The sequence below is a fragment of the Balaenoptera musculus genome, chromosome 17 (genome assembly GCF_009873245.2).
Source record: "Balaenoptera musculus isolate JJ_BM4_2016_0621 chromosome 17, mBalMus1.pri.v3, whole genome shotgun sequence".
Lineage (NCBI taxonomy): Eukaryota > Metazoa > Chordata > Mammalia > Artiodactyla > Balaenopteridae > Balaenoptera > Balaenoptera musculus.
Genome location: NC_045801.1, coordinates 66,312,153 through 66,327,600, shown reverse-complemented (window position 1 = coordinate 66,327,600; position 15,448 = coordinate 66,312,153).

Below are 15,448 nucleotides of genomic sequence, written 5' to 3'. Positions count from 1 at the left end.
CATTATTTCTTGTGGAGACCACTGGAAGAGGGAGAGGTAAAGGCAGGGATGGGATGCAGAGCTCCGCACTGAACATATTACCTTGACATGCCCACACGACACACAAGTGTACTCATCCATGGTCAGTCAGATATCAGGGATGAAGCCCACACGGTAGGTATAAAACTGGGGAATCATCAGCCTTTAGATGCCATTCAAAGCCCTTATACTATCTGAAATCATCCAGAGGGAAGAAACCGAAAGGAAAAGAAAGGAGAAGGGAGGAGAGCCGGGGGGAAAGGAGGGAAGATAAGAGGGATCGGGCCCAGATGTCGAGGGGCCTTAAACTTTAAAGGTTGGTAAAGGTGGAAAAGCCAGCAAAGGAAACTGATGAGGATGCTGGGTCAAGACAGCACTTGCTTTGTTTTGATTTTGTGTCTGCTTTCTGAATGGAGGCACTAGAATGTACGTGCCTGCTGAGGGAAATTATCCGGTAGAAAGAACACACTTGATAGCTTAGGAGAGAGGGAAATAAAGTAACGTACTTAGAAAGGCAAGAGGGTATGGATCCAGAGCGAAAGAGGTAATCAAATTCTCTGTTTATCTGAATCAAGGTTGAAAAAAATATCTTACATAGTCCCCATACAAGTGGAAAAATGTTAGAACCTGTCCTTAACCTACTCCTTCCATTAACTTCGAGATCTCTGTTAATATGATATATGACTTTAAACTTAATATTGCATCACTTAACATTATCTGTATTTGCTTTTAAGGGAGACTTTTTCTATTTTCATTCGTTTTTATTGATTAGACCCAAGCCCAAATTAAAATGGTTTTAGTTATCACCAATTTTGTATAGATGCTGAAGGAAGCATTTTACATTTACTGCATCATTGAATGCTTAATATTAACAAAGCAATACATGCATGTGTGTGTATCTTAATCAGAACAATGGAAGTGCAGCAAAAAATTAACTCAGCTGTTTTTATTTCACTCTTTGATTCACGCACATTCAACTAACACTCTCTCCCTTTGGCTTACCGATGAGTGAAAAGGAACTTAAAGGAAAAGGAACTATGGGTTGCTTTATCTTTCCCTTTCCTCTGTATCATCATTTTCAGCATAAGTGACTGGCGAATACAGGGAAGTAACACGGTGAGTATATCAGTTTGCTCAGGCTGCCATAACGAAGTACTGAAGACTGGGTGGCTTAAACAACTGATACTTTTCTCACAGTTCTGGAGGCGGAAGTCTAAGATCAAGATATCAGAGTTGGCTTCTTCTCAGTCCTCTCTCCGTGGCTTGCAGGTGCTTTCTCCCTGGGTCTTTAGACAGTCTTCCCTATGTCTTTCCACGTCTGTGTCAAAATTTCTCTTCTTATAAGGTTCTTGGATTAGGGTCCACACTGATGGCCTCATCTAACTTAATTACCTCTTCAAAGACCCTATCTCCAAATACAGTCACATTTTGCAGCACTGGGGGTTAGGACTTCAACATATGAATTTGGGAGGCACACAAGGCAGCCCATTAACAGTAAGAAAGGATATGCTAGTGGTCCCTAGGTGTTCATACTTCTTAGGACAGCATTGCTTCTCTCTTCATTCAAAGCAAGTTCCAGCGGAGACAGTGTCCTCTTGGGGCTTTCATCTTCTTCACTTACTCAACCTAACACACTTACTTGTGCTCTTTGAGTCTCACTGAACTCTTACACACTGTGAGTCCGCTGGAGTTCTGTGCTCCTGGGGCACGAAGAAGGCTGTATGAGGATGGCGTGGCAGTAAATAGCAGACACATCGCTTGTATCTCCTCTCTTCACACACATGCTCCATTGTTTCTTATAAAACACAAGTTCAGATGTAAAAGTCTTAAGAATTTCAAGATGACACCAGCAGAGCAGCAAACCAAGAGCTTCTGAGCGTGAGGCCCCGTGTAATTGTACAGGTCGCACACTCATGAAGCTGGCCTTGAACACAGATGTGGCCACCCACAGACAGCACTGGCCGTGTGGTACAGTGAAGGTGCCTCTGCTTTGCCTCAGCTCTGAACTGGCCAAAGACCTGGCATAGTTGGAAATCTTTTCCCATCTTTCTTAGAATTGCCGTGTGGTTTCAGCAAAAATACCAGGCACACCTGATAAAGATGTGTAGACTGAAACACATCCACAAAAGGTATAGATCAAAAATACACAGTCTACAAACTATGTTAAGAGCAGCCCATGTTACAGCTTCTGCATAAAATACTATATGTTACATATTATATCTTCTATACTTATAAGTTATCAGACAAAATAAAACAATATGCTGCATGGCAATGAATGTAAATCATATGATAATGAAACGGTCTTAATTTTTTTAATGGGCATTTTTATATCTCATCTTTATTCCATTGGCAGAAAGCGCATACGGACTATCAGCTTCCAAGCTGGACACCTGGGTACCCTGACCTTTTCCTGTCTCACCCTGCTGTTCTATTTCAGCAATTTCAAAGTACGTGTCAGCCACTAATGGTTTGTCAATTCAGCCCCATCTGTGTTGTGGTTACTGAAATTCTTCCCAGTGTCTGGCAATTCATTATTTGATATTCCTAGTTTCCAGTGTTGCTGGAACTCTACATCAGTTTTTATGCTTCCAAGAGTATTCAGTGGGAGTGGCAGGAAGGGCACATCAGCTAGCTGCCTTCGGAGCCAATAAATCCACCTGCTGTATTGTCACTTAAAAACAAAGAAAGAGTCATGCATTTTCTGGCATCAAATAAAGCACCTGCTGCATACTACCTTATAATATTGGTTTGGAACACACATACACACACACACACACACACACACACACACACATAAATTAGATGTCACTCATGTGGGAGACCTGACTCAAGTATATAACCAGGACTATACTCAATTCGCCGACCTCACCCACTGCTATTGTGTGTTGGTTCTGCTTTAGGAGCTAAAGTCCCTGCTCTAAGGGGACAAGACATAAATATATAGAAACGTAACATGGCAGGAGTTGAAAGTGTTATAAAAAATTAAACAGGGATGGGAGTTAGCGGGGACTATGGGCGGCGGGGTGCTACTTTAGGTAGAGTCACCATGCACATCCACTCTGATGGGGTGACATTTGAGAAGAGACAAGAAGGAAGAGAAGAAGTAGCCACACAGACATCTGGGGGGATGAGCTCAGAGGAAACAAGAGCACAGGCTCTGAAGCAGGAGCTTCATGTGTCTGAGAAAGAATGAGGAAGCCAGTGGCCCTACGGAACAGAAGGAGGAGATGAGGTTTGAGATTTCTTTTAATTGTGATTAAGGTAAGAATCCAATGGAGTATTCACAGCAAGGAGTGGTGTGATCTATCCACCCAGGAGCAATAGCTCTAGGAGGCCAAGGGCCGAGGCAGGGGTGCCCCTAGGAGAAGGCTGCTACAATAGCCCAGGAGAAAGATGATGGCGGCCTGCACCAGGGCAGCAGCGTGGCCATGGTGAGGTGTGGTCGGATTTGGGATGTAATATGATGGATTCTCTAATGAATTAGATTTGAGGTATGGGTGAAAGAGAACTATCAAGGATGATTCCAAGTTTTTAACCCAAAGAGCTAGAAGAATAGAATCGCCAACTACTGTAATTCTACAACTTCTCCTCCTTTATCAAGAAATGACATTGTAAAGCAAGTGAGCATTTTCTATGATGATAGTGGACAACCTGTAGTTAATTCTAATTTATAAAAGAAAATAATATTTTAAAGTTTTTATTTCTTGACCACTAAACAATAAAGTACATGTAACATTCCTCACAATTGATAGTTGTAATCCCAATGTACATAACACCACATTTAGATGTTTCTGCATGTACTTTATTTGGAGACCTAAAGAATAAATGAGCACTCCGTGTTCCCCAAATGCAAGCTTATTTTAAGCTCTTGTTTTAATAATGGATGGTCCAGGCAGTCTGGCTGTGGAGCGTGATAAGAATAGACACAGACACTAACAAAGTGGTAAGTAGGTTCCAAAAGGGTGATCTGTGGCAGAGGGCTGTGGAGTGTGACAAATCACACTTGATCCTGGCTGGTTTTGCAGCACGAGATGGTCTACCTTCATGGTGGGGCAAAAGAGTTTCTAAGGAGAGTTAGCTATGAAGATGGGATGGCAGGAGAGCCATCTGGTTTGGTGTAATACAGTGCAGAGCAGAGAGAACAGACATTGCAACATCAGGGTCTGGTCAAGAAAGCTGGATTCAGGACAGGCTGCCATCCCAGCAGCAGTCAGGGAACCAGAGAGGAAGTGCAGTCCCAGTCACGGGACACCCAAGTGTCGCTGTCCCAAGAGGAACCATCATACAGCTTAAGACAGTCAAACTGTCCCAAACCTCACCCAATTATGGGAAGCAGTGCGATTCTTAGCGCTCTATTTGCCGGGTCTAAATGAGCCTCGTTCTCAAGCTGGAGGCTCAAAAAGGAAGAATGCCTGGAAGAGACTCACAATTTTGCACCCATAGAAATAACAAGACGTGGATACATCCTGTAAAATGTCAAAGGCTACCATCAAAGGGCAGTTAAAATTGGTATTATGAACGATTTTCAAACAAACGAAAAATCCTAGAGAAAAAATAACACCAATCAGTTTTGCCAAATATACAGAGATATATTTTGCAATATTTGCTTTAAACCTCTTATTTGTTTTTAAGAACTAAAACATTAGGGAATGCAGCTAAATTCCACTGTTTATCCACCCCTAACCCATTACATTTCTCTTCCTCCCTCCCCAGATGTAACCACTACCCAGAATTGGATGTTTCCATTCCCATGCACATTTTTTATGGTTTTGCTAAATATCAGTTATACGTTAAAATACACTATTGTTATAAATGTTTTAAAACTCTATATAAATGGTGTCATATTATTTGTAGTACTCTGCAACTTGTTTTTTCTTACCACATTATGTTTTTGAGCTATATCCATTGTGCTAATGAAATAATAAGTTCAAAATATGAAATTTCATTATATGAGTATACCAAAACTACACACACACGCACAAATAGATGAGAGATAGATGATAGATACAGATAGATGATAGATAGATAGATAGAGAAACTATTGTTGTGTCAATGGATGTTTAGATTGTTTCCAATTATTTGCTATTACTAAGAATGTATTAATAGCAACGAAAATGCCTTCACGTTTCTCCCTGCGTCCACATAAGAGGTTTTCTTGAGCAGTAGTTTCCAGTGGGGCAGGATCACCCCTTAGGAAACAATTTAGCATTTGCGGGGAGAGTTTGGTTGTCACAATGATTGGGTGGCACTCCTGGCATTTCCTGTGCTGAAGTCAAGAGCACAAAGACCTGTCACGTATCCTACAGTAAGAGTTTTGTGTAAATGAAAAACCTGTCCATAAGTAATCCAAGCCTAGAACCTAATTCCTTCTTATACATATGAACACAAACTATTGTTCATGTACCCTGGATGTTCAATATAACTACTATGTAAATTGAGGCAAGATTATATTTTGTTCACAGCTTCATTAATAGTCGTTTGCCATTTTGGAAAATTTCATCACCAATAGTAACGGAACTTTTGAGTGGCCAAAACAAGCCTGTACTTTTAAAAATCCCATTCACGTGATCTATGCAGGCATGTACTTCCTCATTATTCCCAAGCACATACATATTGAAATACATATTTTATGATGTTATTTCTCCTTTATATTTAGGTAATGGCATTATACTGACTTCTGTCTGGAATCAAAAAGAGGGTGATGTTGTTATAAAAAGGGACTGTTGGATGTGTCAGACAGAGAATTATTACCCTAGTGTGTGTGTGTGTGTGTGTGTGTGTGTGTGTGTGTGTGTGTACTATATACATACGTCAACCAGCAAGTACATCCTTAACATTACTATCTTTACCAATTTTCCTTCTAGAGTAGTTACGCTAGTTTTTTTTTTTTTTCACTCTTTATTCCCTCCGGTTGTATTGAAATATAGTTGACATACAGCACTGCATAAGTTTAATGAATAAGCATGATGAAGTTTAATGAAGATTCATCTTCTCATACAGATACAAAATAAAAGAAAATGCTTTTTCCTTGTGATGAGAACTCTTAGGAGTTACTCTCAGCAATTTTCATATATAACATACAGCAGTGTTCATTGTATTAATCATGTTGTACATTACTTCCCTAGTACTTATTTATCTTATAACTGGAAATTTGTACCTTTTGACTACCTTCATCCAATCTCTCTTCCCCCTACACCCTTCCTCTGATGACCACAAATCTGATCTCTTTTTCTATGAATTTATCTGTTGTTTGCTGAGGTATAGTTGACCTACAACCCTATTTTAGCTCCTGTTGCCTAACATAGTGATTCGCCATTTCTATACATTACAAAACGATCACCAATATTAGTTGTGCTAGTTTATAATCCCACCAGCAGTGGTTGAGAACTTTGTTCCACGTGCTCGCCAACTCCTGAATTGTCACTTTTTAAAAACTGACTGCCTATCTAATGGGTATGACATGAACTCTGATTGTTGTTTAATTTCCATTTCCCTGATACTAGCAAGACTGGGAATCAATTTCATATGTTTGTGGGCCTCTCAGGGTCCTTCTTCTGGAGAATTTCTGGTTCACATCATTCACCCACTTTTCTCCAATTGTTTTTATATATTCCAGACCTAACCGTTTTTTCATTCTATGCTTTACTAATGTCCACCACTCCCTGGAATGTCTTTTTACTTTGATTCTGATGTCTTTCATTCTATGAAAGTTTTTCATATTAATGCAAACAGATTCATCAAAATACTCCTTTTTCTTTCTTATTTTTAAAATCTTTCTTAACTTCAGGTTTAAATTTCTACCAAGATCATTAACATTTTGTTTTTTACATATATGTCTTTACGTGACCTGGTGTTTATTTTTGTGGTTAGGATAAGGTAGGAATCTAATTATTTTCTGATGAAATAACTAATTCTCCCCAGCATTATACAGTGAATACTCCATCCTTTCCCTGTTTGTAATGCTTCCTCTACCAAACAGGCACAGATCTGTTCCTGAACCTTCTCTTCTGCCGATGAGTTTGTTTTTCTAGACCAGAAACAATACCACTATCTTAATTAGTTCAGCTTTATAACAAGTATCGACATTTGGTAGGACAAATTCCCCTGTTAATTCTATTACCCATTTTCAAAACTGTATAGGCTATTCTTAATCCTTTGTTTTTCCATATGAATTTTAAGGTCAGCTGGTCACATTCCATGAAAAATCTGCATGAATTTTAATTGGAATTGCATGATATTAATGGATAAATTTGGAGAAAAGTGACATCTTCGTAATATTAAGCCTTTCCATCTATGCATTTGTAAATTTCCTTTCAATCAGGTCTTCATTTATGTTGTAGCAGATTCTACTACTTGCCTTCCCAGCTAACTTCTATCTTTTCTTCCCTGATAACAATATACAAATATTTTTTAGAGACGGCAACAAGCCTAGCCTCAGGTGATGAACGTGCGGTAGATAGTCAGTAAATGGCACCTACTTACTATCGTCACCCCGTGGTCCATCATTTAGCAACCAAAGCAAAACGAAGCTCTATGCAGGAGTTGGCAAATTACAGCCCACAGGCCATATCTGTCCACTTCCTGTTTATGTAGAGAAGCTTTTCTTGGAACACAGCCACGCCCATTTATTTACATGTTGTCTATATCTACTTGCACACTAGAGCAGCAAACGTGACTCGTTGCATCAAGTGTCTGACCAGAGAATTGGCCACCGAAGCATACCTAGCTTTTTTACAAAAAATGTCTACCAACCCCTGGCTTCGGCAGTATTTGTAGCCAGATATCAGCTTGGCTGTTTCTATCCTATTTTCCAGATGCTGACTGTTCCATTCATTTTGCAACTTAAAGTATCCATGGGGTCCAGAGTTAGCCGAACTCTTCTGGAAAGACTTTTAGCTTCCTGATAAAGGCAATGACTATAATAGAAAAGCTTGCTGTCACCAACTCTTCCATCTTTTTTCTGCCTCAGCCGTAGACTTGATGCCTGGACCTTTGAAAGCAGTCTGGCAATTATGGGACAACTCTTACAGGGGGGAAGATGGAGGGCAAGCAATCAGCTAAGGATGGCAGACAGAACCAGCTACATAATTTGCAGGGCCCGATACAAAACTGAAAATACAGGGCCCCTTGTCCAAAGAGCAGGGATAAAGTGCTGTTAAAGGTACTACTCTCTCTTGCTTTGCCATGATATTTTTTTATTTGCAGTTTAATAGAGTTCTCAGTAAAGAAAAATTAAAACCTCAAATGGTTAGCATGAATTTTACCATTTTCTCTATATCATGCAATGTCAGTTTTAAATGCAAATATAAGAGTATTCAACTCATTTGCAGAAACCCGAAATAACATAATTTGTATTTCATAGCTTGGACACGCATACGTATTTCATTCTTACCAGAACAGTAGAAATTCTGCACAAGACTAACTCAGTTGTCTTTATTTCATGTCTCTATTTGCACACATTCAACCAACACTCTCTACCTTGGACTTACTGATAAGTAAGGAAGGACTGAAAGGAAAAGATACAGTGGGTAGCCCTATCTTTCGCTTTTCTCCTATGTCATCTTTTTCAGTATAAATGAAATGGCTAATATACAGGGAAGTGATGGAAGTAAGAGAGGATATGATAGGGACCCTTGGTTGTCCGTGTCTCTCAGAATGTCACTGCCTCCTTTCTGTATCTGAAGCAAGTTCTGGTTTGAATGGAAAAATATAGCCTCCCTGGGCTGTAATCTCCCTGCTTCAGTCAGATGGAACACGCCTAACTGGTCCTCACTTTGAGTCTCACTGAATTCCCATGCATTGTGGGTCCACCGGAATTCTGTGCTTGCGGGATATCACAGAGACGATGCAAGGAATGAAACACGCAACTTACACATACCTCCTCTGCTCACACACTTGTGCCACGGTCCCATTGGATGTCATTTACTAAACACAAATTCAAATATAAAATTATCAAGACTTTCCAAACAGCAGAGCACTAAACCAAGCACAGAGACCTTCTGAGTGTGGACCCCGGTTTGATTTGACAGATCTCACGCCCACAAAGCCAGCCCTGATGGCCGAGCAAAACCAGTGCAAAGGGCTGAGAACACGGTCAACGGCGTTGAGCTGCCAAAGCAAACGTTCAGACATTTTCTTCACTAAACAATAAATGTCCTCATGATTTAGATATGATTTTCTTTTTCTCGCAGCTGAAACTACTCCATGTCTTTTGTTAGATTTATTCCTAGGCCCATCAGAGTTTTTATTGCGATTATAAAAAAGAACATTATAAATTATATTTTCTGTTTATTTGTGGCTGTGGTATGTTAATATAAATGGTTTTTGTATACTGGTATTTTATTCAGAATCTTTGTCAAATTTGCTTATTAGTTCTAATAAGATTCTCTCTGATCCTCTTGGGTTTTAATCACAAATATGTAAATATTGAAAGTGTTGGCTTGTTTTTTCAACCTTCATGTCTTTTTTTCCTGGTTTTACTACAACTAGCTTATACCTCCATACAATGATGAGCAAGGTTGCTGCTCTTGTTCCTGACTTCAAAGGAAATTCTTCTGTTCATCGTTCAGTGTGCTACAGAATTTTGATGAATACTTTTTATCAAGTAAAAGAAATTCACTGCTATTTCTATTTTGCAGAGAGTTTTTTTTCTAATTTTTCTTTTTCTTTTTTTTTTTTTTTGTTGCCCCGTGCAGCATGTGGGATCCTAGTTCCCCGACCAGGGATCGAACCCGCGCCCCCTGCATTGGAAGCGCGGAGTGCTAACCACTGGACCGCCAGGGAAGTTCCCCACAGAGAGTTTTTATAATGAAAGGAAGCAGAGTTTTATCAGATGATTTTTCTGCATCTACTGAGATAATCCATTGTTTAGTGTCATTGAGTATTTAATGTAGAGAATTACATCAATAAATTCTTTCATTTTAAGCCTTCTTTATATTCCCAGACTAAACCCAACTTGATTATGAAGCATTATATTATACACACATACTCAGATACACATCCATACACAAACATATATATATGAATCTAATATGAACATCTATTTCATAAATGGTATTAGATCGTAATTTTCCTTTCTTGTTCTGTTCTTGTCTGGTTTTATTATCAAGATTATATTAGCCTCATAAAAAGAGATGGGATGCATTCCCTCTTTGCTTATTCTCTTTAGTTATTCACTAATGAATATATATAACAAAGACTTATTTATAACATGCTGCAAAATATAGGAATTATCTATTCCTGAAATGTTTGGGAAAATGTGCCTATAAATGGCCTGGATCTTGCATGTTTTCTTTTTCTTTGTTTTTCTTGTTTTTGTTGTTATATTTTTAACTGCTGATACAATATGGTTTGTTTCTTCTTGATTCAATAATAGTATGTTATATTTTTTTCCTAGAAATTTTCCATTCCACTTGGGTTTTTTTTTTGAATTTTATTTTATTCTTTAAAATACAGCAGTTTCTTATTAGTTATCCATTTTATACACATCAGTGTATACATGTCAATCCCAATCTCCCAATTCATCCCACCACCCCCTCCCCCACCGCTTTCCCCCCTTGGTGTCCATACGTTTGTTCTCTACATCTGTATCTCTATTTCTGCCTTGCAAACCAGTTCATCTGTACCATTTTTCTAGATTCCACATGTATGTGTTAATATACAACATTGGTTTTTCTCTTTCTGACTTACTTCACTCTGTATGACAGTCTCTAGATCCATCCACGTCTCAACAAATGACCCAAGTTCATTCCTTTTTATGGCTGAGAAATATTCCATTGTATATATGTACCACATCTTTATCCATTTGTCTGTCGATGGGTATTTAGTTTGCTTCCATGACCTGGCTATTGTAAATAGTGCTGCAATGAACTTTGGAGTGCATGTGTCTTTTTGAATTATGGTTTTCTCTGGGTGTATGCCCAGTTCCACTTAAGTTTTCAGCTGTGTAAAATTCCTCGTAACTCCATCATAACAATGATTATATTTCATACATTTATCTGTTTGTTTATAAATTCATATTCCCACTAGATTATAAACGCTCTTCAGGCCAGGCACTAGATCTATTCTCCTCTTTATGCCTGGAATCTAGTACAAGAGAGATACTCATGTACCACTTGTTGAGTGAGAAAATGAATGAATGAATGTTTACTTAAAGAAAACTCTGGGAAGCCTTTTCTATCTCCAATTCACATGCTGTTCTGCTATACTTTTCTATTTCTATTATTTACTATGTTGTGTGACAATGTAGGAATTAAAGCACCTAATTTGAGTAGCAGATTTAGGAAGATTTTGGTGCATTTCAAGAATAATTCAAACTCATGTTAAACAACCATTTTATCGCTTTATGTAATTTTTAATATCTTTAATAACAACTCAATTCTCCCAAACTACATTTCACTGCAACAACTTGTGAAACTTTTCTTCCTTTCATGAAAATTAAACCTTTCCAACCAAGTAACAGTTGCTAAGGGATTTGGAAGGGAGATTAGCATAGATTTGGGTAGCACAAATGATCTTTTGTGCATGGTAAACAGTCTACTTTTCATTTTAAAAATTAATATCCTTGTCTGTGATGCTCACTAAGACTAGTCTGAAAATAAGCTAAATATAATCCTCTTCTCTTTAATTTCCATGAGGCCAGCACCACTTGATCTGATTATGTAATGCCAAAATCTCAAGTTTACTGTCTAAGTGCATAGGGCCTCCATGTCCTGATGCCGACAGAGTCTTAGGCAATAATTCAACTTCCATCTCTTTAAGAAGGTTCTGAAAATATGCTTAGGGACAGGCAGCCCAAAAGATCTTAATGGACAGACATTTTAATTTCGTTACTTCAGAATTTTGGAAATTATTCATATATAGATAGATATATATATCATATATATATGTGTGTGTGTTTTATATATATATATATATACATATATATATATATATATATATATTTGGTCTATCATTTTGTTTGGTATATTCCCACACTTCCTACCAATTTCCTTCACTTTATTTTTAACATCTTTACTGGAGTATAATTGCTTTACAATGCTGTGTTAGTTTCTGCTTTATAACAAAGTGAATCAGCTTTAGATCCTTATCACCTTTTCCCAGAGAAGCTTCTTCTGCTATCCTTACTCTCACCAGCTACAAGTCTATTGAAACAGGCGCAGGCCCAGGTGCAGGAGGGGGGGAGTCCTACCTTGCTGCTTCCACTCTAGGTCTTCCCAGCAAAGGGGTCAGCTTGAGGACAAGGTCACCTGTGGTGCATGGCCCATGACTTCTCCCTGGGACAACACTCCTAATGTTCATTGTATACATCTGATTCTCCTCCTCTGCTGGAGATCTGCAAGCTCATCGCAAATCTCCAAATAAACAACTAGATTTTACCAATAAGATCTTTTAAAAATACTCCTCAAAGATGACTTTACCATGACCACAAAGGACAGGAGGTGAGCCATGGAACGAAGTGTCAGTAAGAGATAATAAAGCTACTTCAAGATACAGAGTGAGAACTAAGAACGCACAGCAAAAGCACTAGTCAAGATGAATTGGTGATCAGACAGCAGTTAGGTTATCACTGGAATGCACAAATGTGTGAGAAGAGTAACCTTAAATATGAAAAAATTAGATCTTTGCAAACTTGGTGATTAATGAATTCAGCAATATTTCTGGAGCATCTGCTATATGGTTGGCATGCTAGTAATTCTTGGGAGGGGGACAAAAATCATGCCTTTACGGAGTTTATAATCTATTGAGAGTGATAGGATATCTCCTATAACCATATTAAAAAATATAAACTGAATTACTTTGAATTCTACAATTTATCTTTCTATCAGAAAAGCAATTATACACATATGTTTCTAGACTCTTCACAGCTCCTAGATTTCTAGGTGCCTTGTAGGGTGGAAAAATTTACATTCCTGGAAAGTAAACCATAAGCAACTGAAGTACAACAAAACACAACAGCACTGGAGACCAAGTAGAAGGGGAAGAGAACTTTATACAATGTAAGGTAAGGATTAGGTCCTAAATGGATTCTCAAACTTGACTATACATTGGCAGGACTGGCTATATAATTTGTGGAGCCCAGTGCAAACTAAAATGTAGGGCTCGTTGTTCAAACATAGGAAAAAGGGTACTAAAGCACTGAGTTTTTTTTCCACATTCTCTCTCTTGACTGGTAAAAGTGCTTTTTATTTGGTATTTAAGGATGTTCTAAGTAAAGAAAATTTTAAATCTCAAATTATTATAAAACTTTGTCATTTTCTTTATATTGTACAGTGCAAGGCTTAAAAGCAAATATAAGAGCATTCAGCGCATATGTAGAATCACCAAAAGTACACAATCTGTATTTCACAGCACATATTTTATTTTTATTAGAACAGTGGAAACGCTGCACAAAACTAATCAATTGTCTGCATTTCACTTTTTGATTCACACACATTCTACCAACACTCTCTATCTCCTGATGAATAAGGAAGGTCTAAAAAGAAAAGTTTTGCCTTAGCATTCCCTTTCCTTCCAAGCAAGAGAAAGTTGCAGTGTAAATGAAATGGCTAATATAGGGAAGTGATGTAAGTAAGAGATGGTGTGATAGGGTTCCTTGTAGTTCTTAAGAAATCATTGTCCTCCTTCTGCATTGGAAGCAAGTTCTGGTTTGATTGGAGAGAGAAGCTTCCCTGGGCTGTCATCTCCCCCACTTACTCAGGAGTAGATGTAACACGCTTAACTTGTACTCACTTTGTATCTCACACCTCACTGAATTCCCATACATCGTGGGTCCACCACAGTTCAGTGCTCATGGGGCATCAGGGAGGTTATACATGAATGGCATGCTCTCTGGTCCCATCAAACTTAACATAAAAAACACAGTGTCAAAGATAAAATTATTATGAATTTCAAGACAGTGACAGCAGAGCCTTGAATCAGGCCTGGGTGCCTTCTGAGCACTGGGCCATGAAGCCAGCTACGCACACTGGACTCATTTGAGGAGCTCTGAAACATACTGATGCCTGGCAGTTGACTCTAGAGGTTGTGATTTAATTGTAGCCTTGGCCTGAACATCAGAAATTTTACAATCCTCTAAGAGATTCAATGTGAAAGGAAGGTTAAGAACCCCTGGGATTAAAAGGTTCCGGCATTCAAATGCAAACTATTATATGTAGAATGGATAAACAACAAGATCCTACTGTATAGCACAGGCAACTATATTCAATATCCTGCGATAAACCATAATGGAAAAGAATATAAAAAGGAATGTATATATACGTGTAACTGAATCACTTTGCTGTACAGCAGAAATTAACACATTGTAAATCAACTATATTTCAATTTTTTTTAAGTGGGAAAAAAAGGGTTCAAAGTGAATCAAAGAACTCACTAATATTCAAAGGAGTATATATTGGGACCATGAGTTACTACTTTTCACTATAGCATTAAAAGGATTTTTTTTTTCATTAAAACCATCCAGTGTATTGTTACATCAGCATGTTGAGAATGCACCTTCTTAGAGGTTTTGCTGCAATGAAAACTGGTTCCTGTTTAAAGGACATATTGATAGACTTATCAAACTTCTAAATGTAAATTAAAGCAACATTATTTGTGAAAAAGAAGAGGAGGAGAGATTGCCAATAAGGACCTGCTGTATAGCACAGGGAACTCTACTCAATACTCTGTAATGGCCTATATGGGAAAAGAGTCTAAAAAAGAGTATATGTGGGGCTTCCCTGGTGGCGCGGTGGTTGAGAATCTGCCTGCCAATGCAGGGGACACGGGTTCGAGCCCTGGTCTGGGAAGATCCCACATGCCGCGGAGCAACTAGGCCCGTGAGCCACAATTACTGAGCCTGCGCATCTGGAGCCTGTGCTCCGCAACAAGAGAGGCCGCGATAATGAGAGGCCGGCGCACCGCGATGAAGAGTGGCCCCCGCTCGCCGCAACTAGAGAAAGCCCTAGCACAGAAACGAAGACCCAACACAGCCATAAATAAATAAATAAATAAATAAAAAATAAAAATAAAGGAATTCCTTAAAAAAAAAAAAAAAAGAGTATATGTGTATTTGTATAACAGATTCACTTTGCTGTGCACCTGAAACTAACACAACATTGTAAATCAACTATACCCCAATTAAAATTTTTAAAATTTTTAAAAAATATATTCTTAGAAAAAAAAAAGAAGAAGAGGAGGAGGAAGAGAAGGAAAAAAAAAAAGAGAAAACAACTTAAATGTCCCAAATAAGAAAATGATTAAATAAATAATGGTACAACCGTGTAATGAATTATCAGGCACCCATTTAAAAAAAAAAAAAAAAGGCAGAAAGATGTAGACCTAGATGTGCTGACACAGAAGAAAAAAAAAAAGTCCATGATATATTGTCAAGATAAAAAGTTTCAGAGCTGTATAGGAGCTCATTTTTATAAAATGTAAGGAAATAAATCAT